At 37.4% G+C, this 26,073-nt stretch overlaps 1 protein-coding gene across 1 annotated transcript in view; it reads right to left on the bottom strand.

Moving 5' to 3' along the window:
• The window catches only part of FAM151B (family with sequence similarity 151 member B), a 238,237-nt gene that overhangs the window by 202,625 nt on the left and 9,539 nt on the right, over positions 1-26,073 (bottom strand).

The raw sequence follows: 26,073 nt of genomic DNA, 5'->3' as shown, positions 1-26,073 counted from the left end.
CATTTGGAGTTGGGATTTAGTCTCCAATTGACCATTTTGGACATATCCTCTTTGCACTAACACATTGTTAATTGTTTGATTTATTATTGTTTGTGTTTTAACAGGTTAATAATTTTCTTTATATATATATATATATATATATATATATATATATATATATATATATATATATATATATATATATATATATATATATATATATATATATATATATGGAAAACAAAAAGAGTGGCAATAGAAAATACCCTTAATCCAGCACAGACTCATATACCAAAATAAAAGAAATTCCAGGCAACAAGCATACCAAAGATCTGAATGCAGACAAAGGTTACAGCACAACTAAATAAGTTTATTAACTAACTAGTATATATATAGAACAGAATACTTTCTGTCTGTATGTTTAAATATCAACCAATTGTATGATACACCAAACAGAGAAGCAATTATATTCACAAAAGGAACTGTGGTAATGCAGAAGTCCATAAGTTTGTAGCTTTAAGGGCTCCTTAATCTTTGCATGCAACAACGTAACAATAAGGTATTCCAGACACACCAACAGTAACTGTAGTATGAAGGTTAGTTGTCAAATATCATTGCAAGCAGGAATGAAGCATTATTAGTAGTTAGTGTGATTGCAAAGCTCATCCATGATAAAGCAAAAAAGCGAAGCAGAAAGACACACAGTTCAATCTATATATGTCAGGATCCAGCACTCTCAATACTTCCAACCTCCAGGGTGCACTTCAAAAATAATACATAAATCTTGAAATAAGGAAGGCACTCGCCGTTTGCAACAATCAATTTAATAAACGGTAAACGTTTTTGGGGGCTACCCCGTCCTCAGACCAATTAAGAACATACCCAAGCAACTCACCATTTAATACCCACGACCTCCACCGTGCAATGACGTTGTCAGAACCCAGAGCATTTGTACCACGCAACTGCGCATGCGTGAGCAGCCATACGGGGAACCAACCAGGACAATACTAAAAAAGCAAAGTGAAAAATCAACATAGTGATACATCTAACTACAACACATACATTACCATGGTTATGCATCGATAATACTGTTGCTTCTTACGATAACATACTATACATGCCCTCCTGTCACTTAGATGAGGGAACCTTATATCCATGCCAAATCTGCTACTAATATCATATGTACACAGCAGGATGTGTCTAATATCTCTTACATGAATAAATTCCTATTTATGTAACAAGGAGCTACTATGCCAGAAATAGGAAAGTGAGAGCATTCAAAGCCAGATCACATACAACTGTAGAAAGTTCTGACAACAGCTCTGATACAGAGGGAGTAACCCCAGGACGGGGCGAGGATACTCAGAATACACAAGCCATGCTAACACGTTCAAAAAACGGACAGGGCAGAAGCCACACCAGCGCAGAGGGCGACATGGGTCGCAGAACAAGGGGAAGACCACCACGGCAATGGCAGAAATAGGTGGGGTGAATACCAACAAAAAACATCATTATGAACTTAAGTTCTTATAATCCAACTAAGGCTGAGGAGTCACTTCTGCAGAAGGGACTCAAGTTCATACCTACTATATATGCTGATGACTTTTCCTTAAATGTTGATATGTTCAAATTCCAAAGATCCCTGAGGCTTAAGGAGCACTTTGGCATTTCTAAAGATGACACTATGGGTTTTCATAGGAAAGGGAGATTTGACCCTAAGAGCAGTAACTCTAGTATCACCACATTTTCAAGAATGGTTAAAAGAGATATGATTGAAGATATTCATAGTAAAAAGGAGTGGACCCACAATAACCTGAAAAAAGAAGAGCAACAGGCACTAAAAAGCCTACAGAAAAATAAGGATTTGGTAATCCGTGAGGCGGACAAAGGTGGGAACTTGGTTCTTCAAGACTACTGCGATTACAGTTGTCTGATGAAAACACCTTTAGACATCTACCAAAGGACCCCACCAAATCATTCAAAAAGAAGATTGATATGTATCTGATGTGTCTCCAACATCAGGAAATCATCACTAAATCTCTGAGGGAGTATCTACAAGTAGATCATCCAAAGTACCTGTCATCTATACCTTGCCAAAAGTGCATAAGAATCCCACATCCCCCCGTGTAGGCCGATTGTATCGGCACGGGGTTCTATACTGCAACCTTTAGCAACATATGTGGACGCGATACTACAACCATTAGTAAGAAATACTTCTTCTTTCCTCCTGGATTCTATTTAGCTTATTAAATTGCTGAAAACCTGGCAGAACTTTGAAGCTAATGACATTCTGGTCACACTAGATGTGACCACCTTATATACCATCATCCCTCACACACAGGGGATGGCAGCAGTGTCTAATCACCTCCTAAAATACCCATATGTGGATCCTCCTGTCGACGTGGTCATGGAGCTGTTGGATTTTTGCTTAAGATGTAACAATTTTAAGTTTGAAAAATAATTCTTTTTACAAACATCGGGCATGGCGATGGGGTTGAATGTGTCCCCATCCTACGTGAATCTTTTTATGGCACATTTAGAAACAGAAGAAACAGATGCCTTCAGGGACACCAGAGTGAAACTTTACAGGAGGTATATAGACAATTTGCTGGTCATATGGGGTGGCACTTCTGAGGAACTTTTATCCTGGTTTACAGTCCTATATAGCGTTAATCCTCAGGTGCGCTTTAAACTGACCTTTAATACAGAAAGCATTGATTTCCTGAATCTTAGGATCTATAAAGATGGCATTAAATTATGCAAAACCTTGTTTCAGAAAGAAACAGACAGAAATTCTTTGCTGGATGTTACGAGCTGTCACCCTCCAAGTTTGAAGAAGGCCTTGCCCAAGTAGCAATTTAAGCGTGTGGTTCGGAACAACACGTATCAGAGGAAAAAAGAATGACAACTGGCAATGCGGAACAAATTTGTGGAACGTGATTATGGCTCTATTCAGTTAGGACAAACTTGGACTGATTCATTATCCATGACCCAGGAACAAGCACTGACGAAGGTGGACAAAGGAGTAACGAGTCAGAGAATGATTTTTACCACCATATTTTCCCCTGAAAAGTTGGAATTTTCAAAAACCCTGAAGGAACATTGGGACATTCTATCTACTGACAGCTCCTTGCCGTTCACCGCAATGGAATCACCTATGGTGGGATTCAAGAGAGGAAGATCACTGAAAGACATCCTATTGAGGCCGGACAATAGTGATAGTTATATTAACTACCCGGTTAAGTACCACAAAAAAGGGTTGCTTTCGATGCAGTGGTTGCATTACCTGTGGTGGCTTAACACAGAGTAATGTATTCACACATCCTTGGTCCAACAATTTTTTTTACATACAGCATAGAGTCACTTGCACTACCACATTCATTGTGTATCTACTTCACTGTCCTTGTGGCAGGTTTTATGTGGGTAAGACCCAGGATGACCTTAGGACAAGAATGGCTAACCACCGGTCGGCAATACGTAAGGCCATCAAAGTGGGTGTTTCTGACCAACCGGTGGCTAGGCATTTCTGCAGTAACAGACATGGGGTTTCTGATTTGAGGTACATCATACTCGATCATATCCCTAGATGTACCAGAGGAGGTGATAAGGCCAAACGCCTACTACAAAGAGAGTCCCAGTGGATTTTCAACTTGGATACTATGTATCCAAAGGGACTGAATGTGCATTTGAATTACCAATGCTTTTTGTAGTGGACATTCTTGCCCTATGAGTGATGTTATATACATTGTTATCAGTATATCAGTTTAGTAAGGACTGAGTGCTAGGTAGCATATTGCTAGCCCTTATGGGTAGAGAGTGCATAGCTGCAGATATAGGGACCTGACTATGTGGGCTAAGACGCATTCTGCCTGTTATAATAGGTTTGGTAGCAAGTATGGTTCATGCCTATTCTAATGTTTCATTTAAGTTATAAAACAATATCTATATTAAAGGACAGAGTATTTCGACTATATCATCATGACTATGTATGTTACGCAGGTAGTATACACTAGCCCCTAGGGGTTGGGATTGCATTGTTACATAAATAGGAATTTATTCACGTAAGAGATATTAGACACATCCTTCTGTGTACATATGATATTAGTAGCATATTTGATGTGGATATATCGTTGCTTCATGACAGGATGGCATGTACAGCATGTTATCGTAAGAAGGCACAGTATTATCGATGCTCAATGCATAACCATGGTAATGTATGTGTTGTAGCTAGATGTATCACTATATACAGCCTATATAACAGTGTAAATTTGTCTTTCCCCTCAAAATAACTCAACACACAGCCATTAATGTCTAAACCATTGGCAACAAAAGTGAATACACCCCTAAGTGGAAATGTCCAAATTGGGCCCAAAGTGTCAAAGTGTCTGGAGACATGCTTGGTCAGTCAATCACCTTTACCCTCAGCTTCTTTAGCAAGGCAGTGGTCGTCTTGGAGGTGGGTTTGAGGTCATTATCATGTTGTAATACTGCCCTGTGGCTAAGTCTCTAAAGGGAGGGGATCATGCTCTGCTTCAGTATGTCACAGTACATGTTGGCATTCATGGTTCCCTCAATGAACTGTAGCTCCCCAGTGCTGTCAGCACTCATGCAGGCCCAGACCATGACACTCCCACCACCACGCTTGACTGTAGGAAAGACACACTTGTCTTTGTACTCCTCACCTGGTTGCCACCACACATGCTTGACACTATCTAAACCAAATAAGTTTATCTTGGTCTCATTGGACCACAGGGCATGGTTCCAGTAATCCATGTTCTTAATCTTCAGCAAACTATTAGCAGGCTTCCTTCTGGGATGCCAGCCATGCAGACTAATTTGATGCAGTGTGCGGCGTATGGTCTGAGCACTGACAGGCTGACACCCCACCCCTTCAACCTCTGCAGCAATGCTGGCAGCATTCATACTTCTATTTCCCAAAGACAACCTCTGGATATGACGCTGAGCACGTGCACTCAACTTCTTTGGTGGAACCTGTCATGTGAAACCACTATATGGTCTTGCCCACCGTGCTGCAGCTCTGTTTCAGAGTCTTGGCAATCTTCTTATAGCCTAGGCCATCTTTATTTAGAGCAACAATTCTTTTTTTTTCAGATCCTCAGAGAGTTCTTTGCCATGAGGTGCCATGTTGAACTTCCAGTGACCAGTATGTGAGAGTGTGAGAGCGATAACACCAAATTTAACACACCTGCTCCCCATTCACACCTGAGACCTTGTAACACTAACGAGTCACATGACAACGGGGAGGGAAATGGCTAATTGGGCCCAATTTGGACATTTCCGCTTAGGGGTGTACTCACTTTTGTTGCCAACGGTATAGATATTAATGGCTGTGTGTTGAGTTATTTTGAGGGGACAGCAAATATACACTGTTATACAGGCTTTACACTCACTACTTTACATTGTAGCAAAGTGCCATTTCTTCAGTGTTGTCACATCAAAAGATATAATAAAATATTTACAAAAAATTTGAGGGATGTACTCACTTTTGTGAGATACTGTATATTTTAATAATGATTTTGTGGAGAGTCAGCCACAAAATGAAGCTACACAGAAAAAAATATATTATTATTTTATTTAAGGTACTAAATCGGCACCATTGGTGCAGACCCTGTAAAAGGATATGTAATAAGTTACAGCAAGTGAAAGATGCCCCAAAAAGGGATATAAAAAGCCTGATTTGTTAAAGCCAGGGAATTCAGCACTCTTTCAAATGGTACAAAAACATAATTTATGTAAGAACTTACCTGATAAATTCATTTCTTTCATATTAGCAAGAGTCCATGAGCTAGTGACGTATGGGATATACATTCCTACCAGGAGGGGCAAAGTTTCCCAAACCTCAAAATGCCTATAAATACACCCCTCACCACACCCACAAATCAGTTTAACGAATAGCCAAGAAGTGGGCCAGGTTAGACCTCCATAAGCCATTCCGCTTGGTGGTTCTGTGTGCAACAGGGTAATGTTAGTCCGTGCTCAGGAGAAGCTTTTTACCAACGGCTTGATTAGATACGTATATATCTGTCTATCGATGTACTTGGGTCCATAGTACTCTAGGTGCCTTTGTTACGTGGACGGGTCCTTTATTTATATTATATATGGTCAATATAATACTGTTTTTATATCTGGGTGGTTTTTGATCACTGTATATTTACTGCACTAGCTATCTTAGTATTTTTCATATCCTGTGATGTCATTTGTATATGGCTTCTGACGATACCCCTTTACTATCAATTTTACTTTTTTGATTAACTAATAAATATATCTTTTCTTTCATGTACTTAGCAAGAGTCCATGAGCTAGTGACGTATGGGATATACATTCCTACCAGGAGGGGCAAAGTTTCCCAAACCTCAAAATGCCTATAAATACACCCCTCACCACACCCACAAATCAGTTTAACGAATAGCCAAGAAGTGGGGTGATAAGAAAAAGTGCGAAAGCATAAAAAATAAGGAATTGGAATAATTGTGCTTTATACAAAAAAATCATAACCACCACAAAAAAGGGCGGCCTCATGGACTCTTGCTAATATGAAAGAAATTAATTTATCAGGTAAGTTCTTACATAAATTATGTTTTCTTTCATGTAATTAGCAAGAGTCCATGAGCTAGTGACGTATGGGATAATGACTACCCAAGATGTGGATCTTCCACGCAAGAGTCACTAGAGAGGGAGGGATAAAATAAAGACAGCCAATTCCGCTGAAAATAATCCACACCCAAAATAAAGTTTAATATTAAAAATATAAGCAGAAGATTCAAACTGAAACAGCTGCCTGAAGTACTTTTCTACCAAAAACAGCTTCAGAAGAAGAAAACACATCAAAATGGTAGAATTTAGTAAAAGTATGCAAAGAAGACCAAGTTGCTGCTTTGCAAATCTGATCAACCGAAGCTTCATTCCTAAACGCCCAGGAAGTAGAAACTGACCTAGTAGAATGAGCTGTAATCCTCTGAGGCGGAGTTTTACCCGACTCAACATAGGCATGATGAATTAAAGATTTCAACCAAGATGCCAAAGAAATGGCAGAAGCTTTCTGGCCTTTTCTAGAACCGGAAAAAGATGACAAATAGACTAGAAGTCTTTCGGAAAGTCTTAGTAGCTTCAACATAATATTTCAAAGCTCTAACAACATCCAAAGAATGCAATGATTTCTCCTTAGAATTCTTAGGATTAGGGAACTACAATTTCTCTACTAATGTTGTTGGTATTCACAACCTTAGGTAAAAATTTAAAAGAAGTTCGCAACACCGCCTTATCCTGATGAAAAATCAGAAAAGGAGACTCACAAGAAAGAGCAGACAATTCAGAGACTCTTCTGGCAGAAGAGATGGCCAAAAGGAACAAAACTTTCCAAGAAAGTAATTTAATGTCCAATGAATGCATAGGTTCAAACGGAGGAGCTTGAAGAGCCCCCAGAACCAAATTCAAACTCCAAGGAGGAGAAATTGACTTAATGACAGGTTTTATACGAACCAAAGCTTGTACAAAACAATGAATATCAGGAAGATTAGCAATCTTTCTGTGAAAAAGAACAGAAAGAGCAGAGATTTGACCTTTCAAGGAACTTGCGGACAAACCTTTATCTAAACCATCCTGAAGAAACTGTAAAATTCTCGGAAATCTAAAAGAATGCCAGGAAAAATGATGAGAAAGACACCAAGAAATATAAGTCTTCCAATAATATATCTCTCTAGATACAGATTTACGAGCCTGTAACATAGTATTAATCACAGAGTCAGAGAAACCTCTTTGACCAAGAATCAAGCGTTCAATCTCCATACCTTTAAATATAAGGATTTAAGATCCTGATGGAAAAAAGGACCTTGCGACAGAAGGTCTGGTCTTAACGGAAGAGTCCACGGTTGGCAAGAGGCCATCCGGACAAGATCCGCATACCAAAACCTGTGAGGCCATGCTGGAGCTACCAGCAGAACAAACGAGCATTCCTTCGGAATCTTGGAGATTACTCTTGGAAGAAGAACTAGAGGCGGAAAGATATAGGCAGGATGATACTTCCAAGGAAGTGATAAAGCATCCACTGCCTCCACCTGAGGATCCCGGGATCTGGACAGATACCTGGGAAGTTTCTTGTTTAGATGAGAAGCCATCAGATCTATTTCTGGAAGTTCCCACATTTGAACAATCTGAAGAAATACCTCTGGGTGAAGAGACCATTCGCCCGGATGCAACGTTTGGCGACTGAGATAATCCGCTTCCCAATTGTCTATACCTGGAATATGAACCGCAGAGATTAGACAGGAGCTGGATTCCGCCCAAACCAGAATTCGAGATACTTCTTTCATAGCCAGAGGACTGTGAGTCCCTCCTTGATGATTGATGTATGCCACAGTTGTGACATTGTCTGTCTGAAAACAAATGAACGATTCTCTCTTCAGAAGAGGCCAAGACTGAAGAGCTCTGAAAATTGCACGGAGTTCCAAAATATTGATCGGTAATCTCACCTCCTGAGATTCCCAAACCCCTTGTGCCGTCAGAGACCCCCACACAGCTCCCCAACCTGTAAGACTTGCATCTGTTGAAATTACAGTCCAGGTCGGAAGAACAAAAGAAGCCCCCTGAACTAAACGATGGTGATCTGTCCACCACGTCAGAGAGTGTCGTACAATTGGTTTTAAAGATATTAATTGCGATATCTTTGTGTAATCCCTGCACCATTGGTTCAGCATACAGAGCTGAAGAGGTTGCATGTGAAAACGAGCAAAGGGGATCGCGTCTGATGCAGCAGTCATATGACCTAGAATTTCCATGCATAAGGCTACCGAAGGGAATGATTGTGACTGAAGGTTTCGACAAGCTGAAATCAATTTTAGATGTCTCTTGTCTGTCAAAGACAGAGTCATGGACACTGAATCTATCTGGAAACCCAAAAAGGTTACCCTTGTCTGAGGAATCAATGAACTTTTTAGTGAATTGATCCTCCAACCATGATCTTGAAGAAACAACAAAAGTCGATTCGTATGAAATTCTGCTAAATGTGTAGACTGAGCAAGTACCAAGATATCATCCAAATAAGGAAATACCACAATACCCTGTTCTCTGATTACAGACAGAAGGGCACCGAGAACCTTTGTAAAAATTATTGGAGCTGTTGCTAGGCCAAATGACAGAGCCACAAACTGGTAATGCTTGTCCAGGAAAGAGAATCTCAGAAACTGATAGTGAGCTGGATGAATCGGAATATGCAGATATGCATCCTGTAAATCTATTGTAGACATATAATGCCCTTGCTGAACAAAAGGCAGGATAGTCCTTACAGTTACCATTTTGAATGTTGGTATCCTTACATAACGATTCAATATTTTTAGATCCAGAACTGGTCTGAAGGAATTCTCCTTCTTTGGTACAATGAAGAGATTCGAATAAAACCCCAGCCCCTGTTCCAGAACTGGAACTGGCATAATTACTCCAGCCAACTCTAGATCTGAAACACATTTCAGAAATGCTTGAGCTTTTGCTGGGTTTACTGGGACACGGGAAAGAAAAAAATCTCTTTGCAGGAGGTCTTATCTTGAAACCAATTCTGTACCCTTCTGAAACAATGTTCTGAATCCAAAGATTGTGAACAGAATTGATCCAAATTTCTTTGAAAAAACGTAATCTGCCCCCTACCAGCTGAGCTGGAATGAGGGCCGCACCTTCATGTGGACTTAGAAGCTGGCTTTGCTTTTCTAGAAGGCTTGGATTTATTCCAGACTGGAGATGGTTTCCAAACTGAAACTGCTCCTGAGGATGAAGGATCAGGCTTTTGTTCTCTGTTGAAACGAAAGGAACGAAAACGATTATTAGCCCTGTTTTTACCCTTAGATTTTTTATCCTGTGGTAAAAAAGTTCCTTTCCCACCAGTAACAGTTGAGATAATAGAATCCAACTGAGAACCAAATAATTTATTACCCTGGAAAGAAAGGGAAAGTAGAGTTGATTTAGAAGACATATCAGCATTCCAAGTTTTAAGCCATAAAGCTCTTCTAGCTAAAATAGCTAGAGACATAAACCTGACATCAACTCTGATAATATCAAAAATGGCATCACAGATAAAATTATTAGCATGTTGAAGAAGAATAATAATGTTATGAGAATCATGATCTGTTACTTGTTGCGCTAAAGTTTCCAACCAAAAAGTTGAAGCTGCAGCAACATCCGCCAAAGATATAGCAGGTCTAAGAAGATTACCTGAACACAAATAAGCTTTTCTTAGAAAGGATTAAATTTTCCTATCTAAAGGATCCTTAAAGGAAGTACCATCTGCCGTAGGAATAGTAGTACGTTTAGCAAGGGTAGAGATAGCCCCATCAACTTTAGGGATTTTGTCCCAAAACTCTAATCTGTCAGACGGCACAGGATATAATTGCTTAAAACGTTTAGAAGGAGTAAATGAATTACCCAAATTATTCCATTCCCTGGAAATTACTTCAGAAATAGCACCAGGAACAGGAAAAACTTCTGGAATAACTACAGGAGATTTAAAGACCTTGTCTAAACGTTTAGATTTAGTATCAAGAGGACCAGAATCCTCAATTTCTAATGCAATTAGGACTTCTTTAAGTAAAGAACGAATAAATTCCATTTTAAATAAATATGAAGATTTATCAGCATCAACCTCTGAAACAGAATCCTCTGAACCAGAAGAATCATTAGAATCAGAATGATGATGTTCATTTAAAAATTCATCCGGATAAAGAGAAGTTTTAAAAGACTTTTTATGTTTACTAGAAGGAGGAATAACAGACATAGCCTTCTTAATAGATTCAGAAACAAAATCTCTTATGTTATCAGGAACACTCTGAACATTAGATGTTGATGGAACTGCAACAGGTAATGGTATTTTACTACAGGAAATATTTTCTGCATTAACAAGTTTGTCATGACATTTAATACAAACAACAGCTGGAGGAACAGCTACCAAAAGTTTACAGCAGATACACTTAGCTTTGGTAGTTCCAGCACTAGGCAGCGATTTTCCTGAAGTATCTTCTGACTCAGATGCAACATGAGACATCTTGCAATATGTAAGAGAAAAAAACAACATATAAAGCAAAATTGATCAAATTCTTTAAATGACAGTTTCAGGAATGGGAAAAAATGCCAAAGAACAAGCTTCTAGCAACCAGAAGCAATGAAAAATGAGACTTAAATAATGTGGAGACAAAATCGACGCCCATATTTTTTTAGCGCCAAATAAGACGCCCACATTATTTGGCGCCCTAAATGCTTTTGGCGCCAAAAATGACGCCACATCCGGAACGCCGACATTTTTGGCACAAAAGAACGTCAAAAAATGACGTAACTTCCGGCGACACGTATGACGCCGGAAACAGAAAAGATTTTTTGCGCCAAAAAAGTCTGCGCCAAGAATGACGCAATAAAATGAAGCATTTTCAGCCCCCGCGAGGCCTAACAGCCCACAGGGAAAAAGTCAAATTTTTAAGGTAAGAAAAAATGATTGATTCAAATGCATTATCCCAAATATGAAACTGACTGTCTGAAAATAAGGAATGTTGAAACATCCTGAGTCAAGGCAAATAAATGTTTGAATACATATATTTAGAACTTTATAAAAAAGCGCCCAACCATAGCTTAGAGTGTCACAGAAAATAAGACTTACTTACCCCAGGACACTCGTCTACATGTTGTAGAAAGCCAAACCAGTACTGAAACGAAAATCAGCAGAGGTAATGGTATATATACTAAGAGTATATCGTCGATCTGAAAAGGGAGGTAAGAGATGAATCTCTACGACCGATAACAGAGAACCTATGAAATAGACCCAGTAGAAGGAGATCATTGCATTCAAATAGGCAATACTCTCCTCACATCCCTCTGACATTCACTGCACGCTGAGAGGGAAAACCGGGCTCCAACCTGCTGCGGAGCGCATATCAACGTAGAATCTAGCACAAACTTACTTCACCACCTCCATAGGAGGCAAAGTTTGTAAAACTGATTTGTGGGTGTGGGTGAGGGGTGTATTTATAGGCATTTTGAGGTTTGGGAAACTTTGCCCCTCCTGGTAGGAATGTATATCCCATACGTCACTAGCTCATGGACTCTTGCTAAGTACATGAAAGAAAAGATATATTTATTAGTTAATCAAAAAAGTAAAATTGATAGTAAAGGGGTATCGTCAGAAGCCATATACAAATGACATCACAGGATATGAAAAATACTAAGATAGCTAGTGCAGTAAATATACAGTGATCAAAAACCACCCAGATATAAAAACAGTATTATATTGACCATATATAATATAAATAAAGGACCCGTCCACGTAACAAAGGCACCTAGAGTACTATGGACCCAAGTACATCGATAGACAGATATATACGTATCTAATCAAGCCGTTGGTAAAAAGCTTCTCCTGAGCACGGACTAACATTACCCTGCTGCACACAGAACCACCAAGCGGAATGGCTTATGGAGGTCTAACCTGGGCAGGTAAACAAAGTGGGATCTATGTTAGCCATGCTGGGGAAAGCCAGAGGCAATGATAACTTGCAACAAATTGCAACAGTACATGCTGGTGTTAGATACACATTGGCAATACACAATACACAGTTGATCATACAGATACATCAATACGTTATGTAGAATAGTAGTGCATTTTCATATTCAAAGGATAGCCGCCTTAAATATGGCAGACACAGATGCTCAATTCACAGTTGCTATGGAAAGCACACTGTTTCCTTGGTCAGACCTGTATCATCAACCGGTCGACAAGCTTTATGGCATAGACATCCAACAGTTCCAAGTAAGTGATTGTGCTGTTATTGAAATGGGTCAGCTCAAGCAAGTATACTTAGCTTCCACTTTGCCAATGTGTTCTGCATACAAACGCCTTTCAAGCGTTGTTGAGACCGCCAGCATTTGGATTCAGCGCCTTCACAGGTTACAAGGTAAGTCCTCCAATGCCTACGTCCGTTTCACCCCCACGTCACAAGGCTCAACGGGGCTTCCTCAGGACTGATTGTTCACTCTCACTTGCAAAATTTTTAAGCACATTTTTTGTTTCCGCCCACGGAATGTGGTGAAAGAATACATAATATTGTATTGGGATTTTTTACATTGGCTCTCAAATGAAGTTAACCATTACACATAATTCGTGATATTTACATACATAAAATATTTACATAACCTATTATTGCAAGTATTACAAGGAGCATAGCGGATTTCACTCGTTAGAATAGTTTATTTAGGAAAGACACTAGGGAATAAAAATCTCGATTCCTAAGGACATAGAAGGCAGTTTCTAGGGAATGCTGACATTATGCTTTTATATTTTTTCCCCAGAAAACAGGCCAGATCGAGTTTCTCGTTTAGGCCATGGGGAGAGATGGTGGACAGTTTATAGATCCAACCACATTCCTTCTGTAAAAGGCATTTTTTCCCTGCACCCCCCCTGCCATTAGTTATGCCTTTATCTATGCCAGTAAACCTCAGACATTCAGGGTCTTACTTGCATAATTAAGTTCAAAGTGTCTGGCGACACTACTCGTTTTACATTTGTTCTTAATATTGTCTTGGTGTTCATTTATCCTGTCCTTGAAGAGTCTCTTAGTTTTTCCTATGTAAAAGCAGGGACAAGAACAGGATAAAAGATACACCACCCCCTCAGTGTCACAGTTGAAGGTTCCCCTTTCCAATCCTTAAAAGTTTTAGTTTTAAGCATGAATTCACATGTGACAACTGCCACAAGGGTAGTTCCCCACTACTTTATGGTTCGACAGCCAGTTCTTAAGAAGAGGTTTAGATTTATAGTTACTTCTCACTATCTTGTCCTTTAGATTAGGGGCTCTTCTAGCTGTGAGCAAAGGAAAATTCCCTACCTGATCACATATACCTTTTTCACTGCAAAGAAGACCCCTATGTTCTGTAAGTCTGTGATTGGGTTGCTCATTAAGCATTGGTATTGTTTCTTATCCAAAAGTTGACGTTTAACCTCAATAGTATATTTTTGCTCATCACACAGAACCAAATAAACTACCTTAACAGCCGGCTTAATCACTACATTCCTAGCATTCATCAATTCATTCATGGCTTTTCTTTCAATTCTAGAGAAGTTGTCATCCACTAGGTCAGCAAAAGGCAGTCCCTGAATATCTTTATCTACCAGTTTTACAAATAAATTGACATCTGGGATTGTTGCTATCTTTGATAACAAGAAAAAATGTTAAACGAGTAGTGTTGTGAGACATTTTGAACTTAATCATGCAACTAACAATGAATGTCTTAGGTTTACTGGCATAGATAAAGGCATAACTAATGGCAGAGGGGGGGAGTGTGGGCGAGGACAAATGCCTTCTACAGAAGGAATGTGGTTGGATCTATAGACTGTCCATCATCTCTCCCCATGGCCTAAACGAGAAACTCGATCTAGCCTGTTTTCTGGGATAACAATATAAAAGCATAATGTCAGCATTCCCTAGAAACTGCCTTCTATGTCCATAGGAATCAAGATTTTGATTCCCTAGAGTCATTCCTAAATCAACTCTTCTGACGAGTAAAATCCGCTATGCTCCTTGTAATTATGAAAACATACTTACAATAATAATAGGCTATGTAAATATTTTATGTATGTACTGTAAATATCACAAATTATGTGTAATGGTGAACTTCATTTGAGAGACAATTTAAAAAATCAGAATACAATACAATGTATTCTTTCACCTCATTCCATGGGCGGAGAAACAAAAAATGTGCTTAAAAGTTCTGCAAGTGAGAGTGTACAATCAGCCCTGAGGAAGCCCTGTTGAGTCTTGTGATGTGGGGGTGAAATGCGCATAGGCATTGGAGGACTTACCTCGTAACCTATGAAGGTGCTGAATCCAAATTCTGGCAGTCTCAACAATGCTCAAAAGGCGTTTGTATGCGGAAACACGTTGGTAAAGTGGAAGCTAAGTATCCTTGCTTGAGCTGACCCATTTTAATAACAGCACAATCACTTACTTGGAACTGTTGGATGTCTATGCCATAAAGCTTGTCGACCGGTTTGATGATACAGGTCTGACCAAGGAAACAGTGTGCTTTCCATAGCAGCTGTGAACTGAGCATCTGTGTCCCACCATATGTAAGGCAGCTAACGCTTGAATAAAGAAAATGCACTATTATTCTACATAACGTGTTGATGTATCTGTATGATCAACTGTGTATTGTGTATTGCCAATGTTTATCTAACACCAGCATGTCCTGTTGCAATTTGTTGCAAGTTATCATTGCCTCTGGCTTTCCCCAGAACATGGTTCTGTGTGCAGCAGGGTGTTGTTAGTCCGTACTAAGGTGAAGCTTTTTACCAATGGCTTGATTAGATACGTATATATCTGTCTATCAATGTTCTTGGATCCATAGTATTCTAGGCGCCTTTGTTACGAGGACCGGTCCTTTATTTATATTATGTATGGTCAATATAATACTGATTTTATATCTGGGTGGTTTTTGATCACTCTATATTTACTGCACTAGCTATCTAAGGCATTTTCATATCCTGTGATGTCATTTGTATATGGCTTCTGATAATACCCCTTTACCATCAATTTTACTATTTTTGATTCATTAATATATATTTTTATACCACTTGAAAAGAGTGCTGAATTCCCTGGCTTTAACAAATTGGGCTTTTTATATCCCTTTTTGTGGCATCTTTCTCTTGCTTATTACATATATATATATATATATATAAGATGACACACTGATGAGAAATGTACAAAAAAGTTAATTCATATAAAGTTAATATTATTGCCTTATGCATGCTCAGCTCAATAGTATTATTTTGCATATTATATGATTAAAATATTATTCCATCTTTAAAATCCTATAACTTTCACAAGGGAGGGTACTGCTGTTGTTACATGCTTTGTGAAAGCTTATGTTGTGCTTAAGGAAGCAGTGCACATTATATACTGTGCACTGCTTCAGTCAGGTGTCACGTGACTCTGCCCTCTACCGTGCATGTGCACAAGTGCACGCTGCTGAAGCTATGGCCTCTATAGCACCTTCCATATGCGGAAATGCCCAGGGGGGGAGGGGGATTCCTGCAAACAAAACTATGCCTGAATTAAAAAGTTAAAGGGACAGTAAACTTTGAAAAATAAAATATAATTTCTAATTTATTTAACTAGTTATATTATGTAAGCTATTAAAAAATAAAATAAAATAATTATATAATTTTTTATAATCTCCATTACTATGTATGAGCCGTTAGGCATACGGCATCAGTCCTCCTCCCTAATCTGCAAATTATTAGGGCGTGTTTCCTGAATTGTTGTGCGGCCCTCATGATGACACAATGATGCCTCCATTACTTATTTCTGTACCATAGCGCAACAGATTCCCTGAGCATGCGCAACAGGTCCCTTCCACAGCTCTGTAAACCTCTGGAGACTGACGTGCGCGCTCATAGCATATAGTTATAGCGCGATCAATATTGCTATAATTGGATGGACTGTAATTTTAAAGTAAAGAGAGAAAAAAAAAGCAGCACACCCGTGGGTGGTCTGTTGACACTCCCCTGTAGTAAAATGTAATATAATTTTTATGGATATAATATAAGTTTATACACAATTTAATAAAATTGTTTGTAAGTAATACATATGGTATGTTTAAAATTGTAAAGTTTTTCTCTGGGTTTACTGTCCCTTTAATGGGGGTTTAAAACAGAAAACTGTTTTGCAGGTAAGCTTTAGCTGCATTATATATTTAGAAAGTTATGTTAGTTCATACTGTTTTATGTCCCTTAAAATGATATGTCCAAGTATGTAAATAGCAATAAATTATTATAGTATTTCTGTTATGAGGATTTTACTCTTAAAGATATTTAAACTTGTATATAACTGAAATAAAAATTGCAAAGAGGAAAATAAAACTATTCAGTTTATAAATCTGAAATAAAGATCATTAAAGGTCAGCACTTGCCCTTCTACTCATGACTAAAAGTGTCTAGGCGGTATTATAAGTTTCAGAAATGCAGAAAAATCAGTAATTGGAGTAGATTACATATTCAAATAATCCCCATCAAGGCATTAAAGTGCTGACATCTTGAAAGCTTGTTTAAAATCATCATTTCACAGGGATTTTTTAAACAGTTACTGATGCCCAACGGTGCGCTAATCACACAACCTCTGTGCTACTGTGCACAACAGTAAAACCGGACTACAAATGTAGGACTCAAATGACTTTAACCTTTTTGTGTCTGTCTGTTATTTTGTTTAACCCTATAAACCACTCTACTAATTTAACCGGATAAAACAAAATATGAAAACTGCTGCACACAACATTTGTTTAAAGGGATATTAAACTCTACATTTAATATCCCTGTAAAATCTTGAAGCCAAATAATAATTGTAGTATACAGTCATTATTTATTTTACTTGCTTTTGCTTTAAAACATTTTTAAAAGAGTGCGTATTCCACTGCCTCCATAGAAGCTGAAGTCCCTCCATAGTGTGTTAAATTACTTGAAATATATTTTGCAATGCAGTTTTTTAATTGCAGATATATGCTAGGGTTTTGAAGTCACCTTAACTAAATCCCCGAAGACATACAATATTCTGCTTAAAGGGACATTTTACTCAAATCATAAAATATTCTGAAATTCCTTACTTAAAGTGAAAGTAAAGTTAGTCCGTTTATTACACATCAATATATTCTATTACTTTGTACTACTAAGATCGCTAAGTTGATTTTTTCAATTTCTTTATTATTTAAATTTTTAACAATTATTACATTTCCTACCGTTACCATGCTAACTCCTCCCATCCTCTACTTCCTATCTTTCTGTGTGGTGACGTATAGAGTGGTCCCACCCCCCACTCTATACGTATCTCAAAAGCGCGTTCACAAAGAACATTTGTATTGCGAATGCGCGAATCGGCGCTTTCTCAGTCTACCGTCCGTGCGCTTATTTGTGAAACCGTGTTCCTTTCCAAATAAAGCGAGTGCTCATGCGCGAAACGGGAGCACTCTCCTAATATAATACTGCCTGAAAAATAATTGCGCATGCCCAGAACTAGAAGTAGGCGGATGACGTGGTTTGACGGCTGCCTAACGGACAGATTTTCAATTGGGTATGTAAAAAACGTGACCAGGAGCAAAAATAAATAAATAATTAACGGGTTGAATTAGGAGAGTAAAAAAAAAATGTATTAATTACGGCGATAACTTTTTTTACAGGTAAATTTAAAAAAAAAAAAACATGAATGAAAGTCAAATTATTTTGGCACAAAGAATGTTATTTAAGATCGCAAACCAGGTAAGTTTACTTTCACTTTAAGATAGGTCAAATAAAACATATTTGTTTTATTATTGTTATATATATAGGTTAGGGTGTCAGATAGCGCTCTCAAGTATGTACGCCAGTAGTCAGAGAGTTAAAGAAAAGAGAGAGGAACGACAAAACCGAGAAACCGAAACATCATAGTGTAATCTGATAATCAATTTGTATCAGAGTACTGTGAGTGGTTACGCTCACCTTATCAACCTTCAAAAAGTATGAGGTATATTATATGCCTGGATGGGAAATGTATCCCCACTGTGTTAAAGGTGTCAGCGGTCAAAACAGTTCTCAACTGGAATCCAAATTTCGGCAAACCGCAGACACTTTCAATACCCACTTGTGGGGTTAAAGGAAGGATAAAAACAAGAGGACAACTTCCGATATTTAAAAGGTAAGAAAACACTTTATTTTGTATAGCAACTTTTTTTATAGGTAAATTAAAAAAAACAAAAAACATGAAAGAAAGTCATATTATTTTGGCACAAAGAATGTTATTTAAAAGGGACAGTCTAGTCCAAAATAAACTTTCATGATTCAGATAGGGCATTTAATTTTAAACAATTTTCCATTTTACTTTTATCACCAATTTTGCTTTGTTCTCTTGGTATTCTTAGTTGAAAGCTTAACCTAGGAGGTTCATATTCTAATTTCTTAGACCTTGAAGGCCAACTCTTTTCAGAATGCATTTCAACAGTTTTTTCACCACTAGAGGGTGTTAGTTCACGTGTTTCATATAGATAACACTGTGCTCATACACATGAAGTTATCTGGGAGCAGGCACTGATTGGCTAAACTGCAAGTCTCTCAAAAGAACTGAAATAAAGGGGCAGTTTGCAGAGGCTTAGATACAAGATAATCACAGAGGTTTAAAAGTATATTAATATAACTGTGTTAGTTATGCAAAACTGGGGAATGGGTAATAAAGGGATTATCTATCTTTTAAAACAATAAAAATTATGGTGTAGACTGTCCCTTTAAGATTGCAAACCAGGTAAGTTTACTTTCACTTTAAGATAGGTCAAATAAAACATATTTGTTTTATTTTTATATATATATATATATATATATATATATATATATATATATATATAGGTTAGGGTGTCAGATAGCGCTCTCAAGTATGTACGCCAGTAGCCAGAGGGTTAAAGAAAAGAAAGAGGAACAACAAAATAGAGAAACTGAAACATCATAGTGTAATCTGATAATCAATTTGTATCAGAGTAATGTGAGTGGCTATGCTCACCTTACCAACCTTTAAAAGTGATGAGGTATATTATATGCCTGGATGGGAAATGTATCCCCACTGTGTTAAAGGTGGTCAGCGGTCAATACATCAGGTAAATCCTAATTAGCAAGGGGTCTGTAATAGTATATTGTATATACTGTTTCCGGTGTTTAACCTTAAAGTTCAGCAGTACATTATTGGCAGTGTGTTTGCAAAGTGAACTAAACACCTGTTAGGTGGAGTACTGGGAGCGAAATTTTAAAAAGCTGAATTTAATGTTCTTAAATAGTTGTTTACAAACACATAAGCGCAAACAGTGTTAGCTGCCACATAAAAACTAAAACAAGAAAACAGCACTTGGTCTTATATAGTTCAATCACAAAACCACCAATGCTCCTACGTACACAAAACCAAATCTTTTCTTTCATGATTGAGATAGAGAATGCAATTTTAAACAAAGTTCTTATTTACTTCTATTATATACATTTCTTTGTTCTCTTGGTACATTTAGTTGAAAAGCATGGATGTAAGCTCATGAGCTTATACTATATGGCAGCAGTTTTGCAATAATGTTATCCATCTGCAAGGGCACTAGATGGCAGCAACTATTTCCTGTCATGTAGTGCTCCAGACCCCTACCTAGGTATCTCTTCAACAAAAAATCCCAAAGGAATGAAGCAAATTTGATAATAGAGGTATATTGGAAACATGTTAAATACTACATACTCTGCCTGAATCACAAAAGAGATTATTTGTGTTTCATATACCTTTAAAGACAGAGTAAAATGTATTGGTTAATATATAGTAAACACAAGCAGTTTAAAAAGAAATAAATGATGAAGTGTAATGTTCTGTTCCCACCCCCTGCTAAACCGGTTTCTTTATCTACTACACACCCAGCTCTAATAGAATGGAACATACTCAGCTGAATGTGGTCATGTGACAGATCTCACATTGTGCGTCACAGCTTCTGCTATACAAACATTAAACAGAAGGTAAATTCAAAATGCTCATAGAAGCATAGTAAAAAAAAATAGCATGAATATTATTTTAATTGCTTCCTGTAGTTTACACCTGTAAAGGTCCATTTCCCAAGACAGGGTGCAGTGCATACTGCATATTTAAGTTTGCTTCAGTTTATTCGACCCAGCGACATTTATATGTGGCCATTGATTGGCATAGGAGATAGCTTAAAGATTTTCTAGTGGTATATACTTGGGTTGCTCTAAATGTTACAAAATAAATGATAGTTGGAAAAGCTTATAAAACATAAAAGTACTAAACTAAAATGCTCATCAGACCTGGCACTTTTTCAGCAGAGCAGGCACTTGGCAAAAATACCTTCAATTTTCACACACAAAGCTGTCACTTTGAAAGTTGAAAAAGTATATTCAGATTTTTAGAAACAATATGTCAAACAACATTTTGAAAGTCCAACTTTTATTTTTCTTTCTAACCTTTATACTTTTAAAACACTTACTGGTTCTTTGTTTAATATAAGCTGATTTTTCCGAAATGTACAAATCTACATGCTTATTAAAACAAAACAACAGCTGAACATAAATAGTCTGTTTTAATATTATAAACTAAGGGTAGGGATAACATACAAACATACAATATTAGATTTTTTCTAATTACAAATTTATTTTATTTCCCCACGAAACGAGAGAGAGAAAAAAAAAAGAGGAAAAGGTCAAACTATGGAGAAGTTAGAAAGGAAAACAATAGCATAAACTGTGTTGCACAAATGGACATTTTCACTCAATAAGTGATCTTTGCAATTGATGAGCTCTCAAATAAAATTGTGTAATGCTTTTAAATTTGTCCTTTTGTTACCAAAATTTACATTCTTGTGAAGCTTAGTAATGGGACATTTAAGCGCTTATGCTGGCCAAGCAATCACTGCATAGAATGTTTAAGGCCTATCGTTCAGAATCCTGTAGGATCCACTCTAGCCTCTCAATCTGCAGAGCTTAAAAGGACACAAAAACCCCATTTTTTTTTTATTTCGTGATTCAGATAGAGCAAGCAATTTAAGAAACTTTATAATTTATTCCTATTATACATTTGTCTTAATTCTCTTGCTATCTTTATTTGATAAAGAAAAAAGCAGGAATGTAGGCTTAGGAGCCGGCCCATTTTAGTTCAGTACTTGGGTAGCACCTGCTGATTGATGGCTAAATGTAGCAACCAATCAGCAAACTCTACGCAGGTGCTGAATCAAAAATAGGCTGGCTTCTAAGCTTACGTTCCTGCTTTTTAAAATAAACATAGCAAGAGAATGAGAAAATAATTATAATAGGAATACTTAGAAAGTGTATTAAAAATTGCCTGCACTATATGAATCATGAAAGAACAAAAATGGGTTTTGTGTCCCCTTTATTTATAAGAAAATCATGTAAAATAATGAACAAATGTTAAAGGGACACTGAACCCCAATTTTTATTTTCTTTCAAGATTCAGACAGAGCATGACATTTTTTATTTTTTTTTATTGAGGTTAAGATCACAATACAACATATACTGTGATACATCAAAAAAAGAATGCATTAATACAAAAAAGAAATATTCGCAATATACAGGGAGTGCAGAATTATTAGGCAAGTTGTATTTTTGAGGATTAATTTTATTATTGAACAACAACCATGTTTTCAATGAACCCAAAAAAACTAATTAATATCAAAGCTGAATAGTTTTGGAAGTAGTTTTTAGTTTGTTTTTAGTTATAGCTATTTTAGGGGATATCAGTGTGTGCAGGTGACTATTACTGTGCATAATTATTAGGCAACTTAACAAAAAACAAATATACAGGTAGCCCTACAGTTTACGCCGGGGTTAGGTTCCAGAAGGGAATGGTTGTAAATCGAAAACCATTGTAAATTAAAACACAGTTTATAATGTAAGTCAATGGGAAGTGAGGGAGATAGGTTCCAGGCCCCCTCTCAAAATTGTCATAAGTAACACCTAATACAATATTTTTTTAAAGCTTTGAAATGAAGACTTTAAATGCTAAAACAGCATTATAAACCTAATAAAATAATCACACAACACAAAATATATAATTGAAACTAAGTTAAATTAACAAAAACATTTCCCTAAACAGCATTATAAACCTAAGAAAATAATCACACAACACAGACTTCACTTGCATTTTTCTGCAAACAGTTCTTTCTATGCATTCCAATCTGGGACTGATTTATAGACAGGAAGATCTTGTTCCTTTGAAATCTGCTCGATAGCTCCGGTCTGGTTAAACTGATTAATTTCAGTGTGCCTGGCTTTGCTGCAACACAAGCGGACAGTTCCACATACTGGTTATTTTAATAAATGCACTGCTTCTCAATGCTTCTCAATGCTTTTCAATAGCAGTCACATGACTAGAAAAAAAGGTTGTTATTCTGAAACGGTGTAAATTGAACCGTTGTAAAACGAGGGCCACCTGTATACCCATTTCAATTATTTATTTTTACCAGTGAAACCAATATAACATCTCAACATTCACAAATATACATTTCTGACATTCAAAAACAAAACAAAAACAAATCAGTGACCAATATAGCCACCTTTCTTTGCAAGGACACTCAAAAGCCTGCCATCCATGGATTCTGTCAGTGTTTTGATCTGTTCACCATCAACATTGCGTGCAGCAGCAACCACAGCCTCCCAGACACTGTTCAGAGAGGTGTACTGTTTTCCCTCCTTGTAAATCTCACATTTGATGATGGACCACAGGTTCTCAATGGGGTTCAGATCAGGTGAACAAGGAGGCCATGTCATTAGATTTTCTTCTTTTATACCCTTGTACTTGGACGCGTGTGATGGAGCATTGTCCTGCATGAAAATCATGTTTTTCTTGAAGGATGCAGACTTCTTCCTGTACCACTGCTTGAAGAAGGTGTCTTCCAGAAACTGGCAGTAGGACTGGGAGTTGAGCTTGACTCCATCCTCAACCCGAAAAGGCCCCCACAAGCTCATCTTTGATGATACCAGCCCAAACCAGTACTCCACCTCCACCTTGCTGGCATCTGAGTCGGACTGGGGCTCTCTGCCCTTTACCAATCCAGCCACGGGCCCATCCATCTGGCCCATCAAGACTCACTCTCATTCATCAGTCCATAAAACCTTAGAAAAATCAGTCTTGAGATATTTCTTGGCCCAGTCTTGACGTTTCAGCTTGTGTGTCTTGTTCAGTGGTGGTCGTCTTTCAGCCTTTCTTACCTTGGCCATGTCTCCTGAGTATTGCACACCTTGTGCTTTTGGGCACTCCAGTGATGTTGCAGCTCTGAAATATGGCCAAACTGGTGGCAAGGTGGCATCTTGGGCAGCTGCACGCTTGACTTTTCTCAGTTCATGGGCAGTTATTTTGCGCCTTGGTTTTTCCACACGCTTCTTGCGACCCTGTTGACTATTTTGAATGAAACGCTTGATTGTTCGATGATCACGCTTCAGATGCTTTGCAATTTTAAGAGTGCTGCATCCCTCTGCAAGATATCTCACTATTTTTGACTTTTCTGAGCCTGTCAAGTCCTTCTTTTGACCCATTTTGTCAAAGGAAAGGAAGTTGCCTAATAATTATGCACACCTGATATAGGATGTTGATGTCATTAGACCACACCCCTTCTCATTACAGAGATGCACATCACCTAATATGCTTAATTGGTAGTAGGCTTTCGAGCCTATACAGCTTGGAGTAAGACAACATGCATAAGAGGATGATGTGGTCAAAATACTCATTTGCCTAATAATTCTGCACTTCCCTGTATACATGATGAAAAAAAACATTATTTTTGTTGCATCGCAAAAAGAACAGAAACAAGAAAAAGAAATAGTCTCAACCTCATTTTTCTATTTTTTCTTTTTCCCTAGCTTCAGGATATTCAAAAATATATAATGATATAGTGCTTATTCTTTTTCAGAAAATGTTAATGTGAATTAAACTTTCAGATGCAACATATACTATAATTTACATTATTTTGTCCATACTATAATCTTATCTTTTAAATAACAGTCTTTAACAATAGTTAGGTTTTTACCCTTTTCTTCCCTTTCCGTCTTGAGTCAATTATTCACATAAAAATCAACCAACCTAACATACCTAATCCACTAGGGGAATGAGGACCCTAAACACCAAACAACACTAGGCATAATAACACTAAAACACAACATATAACCATCCCCAAAAAATAAAATAAAAAAATAAAAAATAAAAAAGGAGGGGGGGGATGGAGATGAGCAGGGAAGACTACCATAGTCCCAACAATACTAGTTCTGAGTTCCTAAATGGGTATATCATATGTTCTCTTTCATTTAATGGAAATATTTTAATAAAAACTGTCCATTTTTTAAAGAAACCTTCAATGTTCATTCTCTTCTTCTATATTAGTGTCTCTTTTGCTCTATCATATATTGTTTTTTTAGGCAGTTTTTGAGCTCATTTATACTGGGGCTAGCCCTTCCTTTCCATTTTTTGAAAATTAAATATCTTGCCGCTAGAATAATCATATTGATTATTTTATTATGCTTCCGAAGATCTTTCGTTGCTTCCCATAAAAAGATTTCAGAGATTATGTCCAACCTCAGAGGAGAGATTTTTAAAACTTGATTAATCCAGTATTCTATCTGTAGCCCAAAAATGTTTAATCTTGGGGCATTCCCAGATCATATGGATAAGATCTGCTGATTGTAATGAACATTTTGGGCATGTACAGAAAATTAATATTCCCAACATCTTGTCCCTTTTTTTCAGAGTGTAGTAGGTCCTATACAATAACTTAATGTGGATTCTCTCCATGTGGCTGATAGGGTAATTTGTGATACTTTTAAAATAGAAGCCAGGATTTTATTTAAATTTATGGGAAGTTGAGTTATCATAGAATCCCATGCAACTGCTAAGTTTCCTAGATTCATCTCCCCTTTATTAGATATTAATAATTGATAGCATGGTGAGATTGACATAAACCCATTTTTAGCTAATACAAGCCAATTCTCCAACTTGTTGGAGTTATGAAGTGTCTAATTTGTAAATATGCAAAGAATTCTTTATTGCTAAGGCTGAATTCTCTTTTTAAACTCTCAAATGTTTTAATGCAGTGGCCATTCCAGTCTATCATCTGAGAGATGTTATTCAAACCTAATGTGTGCCATTTTTGGAAAGGTGCCGATTGTATTCCCGCTTGAAATTTAGGGTTCCCTTTAATTGGCATATAATTCGAGACATTTCCTTTAATGAATAATAACTTACATATCTTCCTCCATGCCTGTAGTGGATATATTAATGTTTTGAATATCTTAATTTCCTGGGGGACTGTCTTAGGACTGCAGTGTATTAAGGCTGTGGGAAGGTATGGTAGACTTACATTTTTTTCAAGTTCATTGTTTGTTACGTAATCTTTATTTAGAATCCAATCTACAACTATTCGGGCCAGTGAGGCCCGGTTGTAGAATTGTATATCTGGCAGTGCAAGTCCGCCGTACTTCTTAGGAAGTGAAAGTTTCATTAACGAAATTCTGGGTTTTTTATTCTGCCATATAAAAATTCTCATCATACTATTATTTTTTTC

The sequence above is a fragment of the Bombina bombina genome, chromosome 2 (genome assembly GCF_027579735.1).
Source record: "Bombina bombina isolate aBomBom1 chromosome 2, aBomBom1.pri, whole genome shotgun sequence".
In the NCBI taxonomy this organism is placed as follows: Eukaryota; Metazoa; Chordata; class Amphibia; order Anura; family Bombinatoridae; genus Bombina; species Bombina bombina.
Note: the sequence above shows the minus strand (reverse complement) of the source record. Positions and strands in the feature narration are given on the sequence as shown.